This window comes from Pteropus vampyrus, unplaced genomic scaffold (genome assembly GCF_000151845.1).
Source record: "Pteropus vampyrus isolate Shadow unplaced genomic scaffold, Pvam_2.0 Scaffold7, whole genome shotgun sequence".
Lineage (NCBI taxonomy): Eukaryota > Metazoa > Chordata > Mammalia > Chiroptera > Pteropodidae > Pteropus > Pteropus vampyrus.
Window position 1 is genome coordinate 1832817 of NW_011888788.1, and position 4929 is coordinate 1837745.

At 52.2% G+C, this 4929-nt stretch overlaps 1 protein-coding gene across 1 annotated transcript in view; it reads right to left on the reverse strand.

Annotated features, from left to right (window-relative positions):
• The window catches only part of ADRA1D (adrenoceptor alpha 1D), a gene marked incomplete at its 5' end in the record, with an annotated part of 22856 nt that overhangs the window by 1284 nt on the left and 16643 nt on the right, over positions 1–4929 (reverse strand). The gene's annotated exons all lie outside the window — the stretch shown is intronic.

Genomic DNA, 4929 nt, shown 5'->3' on the forward strand with positions numbered 1-4929 from the left:
GACTGTCATTAGAACACAACAATAGATCTTGCTATTTCATGCCTTAATGTAGAAGCACGTTTATTACTAAATCACGAATTTTGTTTTAAAATATTTGACCAGGGTTTCAATGAAATCGGTTTCATTTGTAGTCCTTTGTATTTTGTGCATTTGCAAGTGTGACTCTGAGAAGGGATCCTAAGTAATCCCTAGCACAAAAAGAGACAAGGATCCCTGGTAAATGTTGAGCAAGGCTCACCCCATGCCAAGCACTGTGCTGGGCTCACATCAACCATTGTCCTGTTCCCTTGCTGGCAATGTGAATCAAACACCACGGGAACACAGGTGGGGCGATGCTGGTGTTTGGCACATGGGGTGGGGGGCTTCTAGGGATCTCAGAGGGTAGATAGGGGCCGACCAGGATGAGGAGGGGCAGAGGGTGTTAGGAGTGGAAGGGACAGATGGGCAAGAAGAATAACGTGTGGGGCCTGGGAATGTTGAATAGGATATACCAGCAAACTTCACTGGGACAGATGGTGAAGGGCCTTAAATGCTGGGAAGTTTGGCTTTTATTCTGTGGGCAGTTAAGAGCCATGGCTATTTTTTAAGCAGGAGAGGGATAAGGCCTAGAATTAAGCCTCAATAAACATAATGCCCACGGCTGTCAGAATGCAGGACAGCGGGCAGTGAAGTGGTCAGGGAAGGCATCTGGGATGGCTTCAAGGGAGCGGTGCCAGGCAGGTGGGGGTGGGGAGCAACGGGTCTAAGCTGTGCCAGGAAGACCTTTCTCTCCACAAACCTTTCCCCTGGCATCTCCACCATGGACTGGAAAGGAGTCATGTCTCCAAAGCACTGGGCCAAAACGCAAAGGCATGATTTAGGAAGCAGAGGCCATCTCAGCCTCATTCATCCTCAGCAGCAGGAGAGGCAGAGGGTAGCTGGCAGGAGCGTGGGTAAAAGATGCAGGCACCCAAGAGCCTGAGCAGACCAGGGGTAGGGGTTCTTGGCAAATCACGGGACATGTTCTTTCTTCCCTTGCCCCGAAAGAAATAAAAGCGGGGTCTCCTACTGAGGGGGCAGAGGCACCATACCCCCTCTTTGATGTGGGGGCCCTTACTTATCACCCACCTCCCCCCATACATAGAATCCCTGGAGCGAAGAGACACTGTGGAGGAAGAGGAAGGTCATACAGCATCGTTGGGCACGGGCCTTTCAAACCTTGGTCACACAGCCCTGAACGAGTCATTTGGCTGGCCATCTAAGTTTTGCTTTTCTTTTTTGTGAAATACAGACAATATTTCTCTGGCAGGGATTTTGTGAAGATTCATAAATTTCAGGGTCTAGCACTTTACAGGTTCTTAATAGATACTGCTGTCTATTTACTCTCCTCTCCCTATTTCTGTGGCTTTTGAGAGAGGAGAGGCCCACTTCCCGGCTCTGGAGAGTGGCCAGAAACAGAAGCTGAGACCTGGTGGGTGTGGGGGAGGCTGGGGCATCAGTCAGGGTGTGTTGAGGAGACAATATCCCCTGAGAGAGGAGTTGGGCAGTTGTCCCTGGAATGTGGGGGCCACCAGGGTTGACCTCAGCCTCCAAGAAGGCGGCCCTCGGAACAGCATCCCTCAATGGCTGCAAAGACAGAGTACTGAAAATAACTTTCTGACTCAGGCCCCAATTTTTTATATTTAGCCCAGGATGACAAATCAGTGGACTATGCTTTCAGCGACAAGACTGAAGCCAGCCAAAAGGCATTGTGATCAGCCTGGGTTTGATTCGGATTGGTGGGCAACATGGCACATTGTATGGCCTGGGCCTTTTTGTAAACATGAATATTCTAATTTATGCTCAACGAAACTGTTCAGAAGCCTGCTGCCAGCTGGGAATTCCTTACACACAACAGAGCTGAGATTCAAGCAGCCTTTCGGCCCCCCAATTTTCTTACTGTGTCCTGCCGACATTTTCTGTCTTACTTTGGGCCCTCCCAGAAGCAGACCCTGAGACAAGGATTCAAATGTAAGTTGTTAATTTGGGGGGTAAATGAAATACCAGTAGTGGAGTGGGAAAGAGAGACAGGAAAGAGAAGGAAGCCAATAAAAGGTGTGTTATGGAGTTGTCATCACTGTGGGAGACTGGGGCTTAATCCCCCTGGGAGCTCTGTGAGACAGTGGAGAACAGGAACCTCAGAGTTATCCCCACTTCCTCAATGGGGCGAGGGAGGTGGGGAATCTATACGCCCACTCCCATAAGTCATTAATTAATTTTCCACACCTCCTGCCTGCCCCATGAGTAGACAAGCAGGATTTTGGTGGGCAGAGAAAGCCCCTAGGCAAAGTGACAGAGCCAGGTGCTCAGGTGGAAGTTAGCCCATTAGTGCACTGAAGGTCTAAATGAGATGGGTGAGGCACCAACAGCATCTGTCACAACTTTGCTTCACTTGCTCTCTGCCCACTGCACAGACATCTTGCCTGGAAAATACAGACGTCTGTGCCTTGGGCTCCAGCTTCCAAATAGCAGCTCCCAAGAGACTTTTCCTATTTCCTTCATAGATGGCAATTTTGAGCCTCACACCTACCTCTTCCCAGAGTACTGTGGTCTTCCCTACACCTCCCTGAACCCTGCCTCACTCTCCCTGCCTCCCTCGCCCCCCATCATTCTTTCATTGGCCCACGGTCTCTTGCAAGGATCTCTGGGGAGGGGGTTGCAAGTGAGCACTTCTCTCCCTTTGTGTGTTATGGAGGAGATGGGGAACTGCCCCGAGACCCCTGAGGATGGGCACTTGGCTACTAGGCACTCCCTGCAATGCTGCCATGCTGTGGGGGCATCAGTGGGCAAGCTCCTTCTCAGCCATTCCCGGCTTGCTCCTCCCCCAGCCACTGAGTAATGGCTACTCGTCGACCAGCTGCCTTGCTCGTCTTGCCTCCATATCCCTCTCCAGCTGCCCAGCACACACCTTTGCCAGCCCCTGTAGCACAGATACAGGAAAGCCTCATTGGGCAGCTGGGGGCTCTGAGACAAAGCCACTCTCCCTTAGTCCCTGGCACCCACTTTTCTGCCCTGAGCTGGCTTCCTCTCCTACTCCCCACATTGCCCACATCCTTTCTCGCCCAGCTGTGCTTACTCATCTTGGCAGCTGTCATTAGAACCAGAGGCTCTCATGGAAAGCCGTCCCTCAGCCCCACCCCCCATCCAGGTGCTCAGCATCACCCCCACATTCTCCTTTCTCCTGCGGCTCCTACTTCTCTCCGCAGTCTTACTTCTGTCTTCATGTGCATCAGCTAAGTGGCCACACTGACTTCTCGCTGCCCTCCGGCCACAGTGGGCTCCTCAGTCTTGCCTTTGGGCTTTTGCACATGATCATTCTGGATGCCCTTCCTTTGCCTCCACCTGGTAGTGCCAGCTCCAGTGGCACCTCCTCCTGGAGGCCTTCCTCATACCGCCCCCTCCTGACCCAGCAGTGTTAGTTGTACTCCCTCCTCTCTGCCAGCACATCTACTCACTTCTAAGTGCCAAGAACCCTGCAGGTAACTCTTGGTTTCTTGTCTATCTTCTCCTTAAATGGTAAGCTCCTCACATCGCACTTGGCACATTGTAGGTGCTCGATGCATCCTGACGGCTCTCTATCACATCCCGCATCCCATCATCGCCAAGTCCCAGAAACTCCTCACTTCGTACCAACCCTTGTTACTACCTGGTCCCAGCTGCCATCATCATCTACCTACAGTGCCCTTCCACGTGGGCTCCTGCTCCTGTACTTGTGCCCTCGAACCCTGTTCTCCACACAATAGCCGGGGGGATCCTTTTAAAACATACGCCTGAGCATTTCGTTTCTTTATGTAGAACCCATCTCCATGCTGACTGCGGCCTCCTGTCCTCTCTCATCTGTACTTTGACCTTCTGCCAGCCCCTTGGTTCTCTCCTATCGTTTCCTTCTGTCTGCCTCCTTCTCAGCTTAGCTGAGACTCCTACTCGCTCACACCTCAGCCATTCTCAATCCTCCCACATCCACGTCCTTCTGGATTTGGGTTGTCCTTCTCCATCCGGGTCCACCCACTCCCGGAACATGCTTACGGTCCCTGACCTCAGCTCAGTGTCCTGTGTTTCCAGCAATCTCACCGTCCATCCCCGGCCCGCTCCCTACTATTCCTGCACCAGCTCCTTTAAGCCCTGACTCCTCTCTACAAGCCTTGCAGTCACCCCTTCACCTTTTCCAGAGCAGCTGACCTCATTTCCTGTTTCACGGAGAAAACAGAAGCCAAAGAAGTTAGGGACCCGCTCAAACCTTCACCTCTCTTCTTGCTTGGTAAGATAGGAGTCTCTCCTCCCACCCAAGGCCAGTGTCCCTGTTTGTGTCATGGAGCTCCTGAGCCATCCGTCACCCACGTGCTCGCCCTCATTCTCTCCACCCTTTCCATCCACGACTGCTGTCTCCTCTTCCCTAGCTGCTTTTCACTCCACTGCTTTGCCCCATAGCGCACCTCACTTGGGCCCCCAACCTGTGGACACCTGTCACCTCACTGTGGCTTTCAGGGCATCGCTCTCTTGGATTTCGTATGCGGCTTCTTCCTCACGACCCCACTGCTAAAGGTAGGAGTGCCTTTATAAGAAGAATCTGGTAATCAAAATGATGTCTCCCTGACTTCCCACTTAAAATTGCAATGTCCTCTTACCCTGTGTTCCTCATTCCCCTCAAGTGGCTCTACTGTTTTTCACAGCACTCATCACTTTCTCCCGTACTATTTGACTTATTCTTCACTGTGCCCATCATCTTTCTCCCCGCAGTCCACGGGGCAGGACTCGTGTCTGTTTTGCTCGGCACTGCCCTCTCACCGCCCAGAAGACCTCATGAGCCCACTGAGCATACAGTAGGCACTCGACACCTGCTGAGTCTGCTGAATGAGTCCCTTTTCTCTACCTACATGTCCGACTGGTCACCACACCCAGTGCATTTGACCT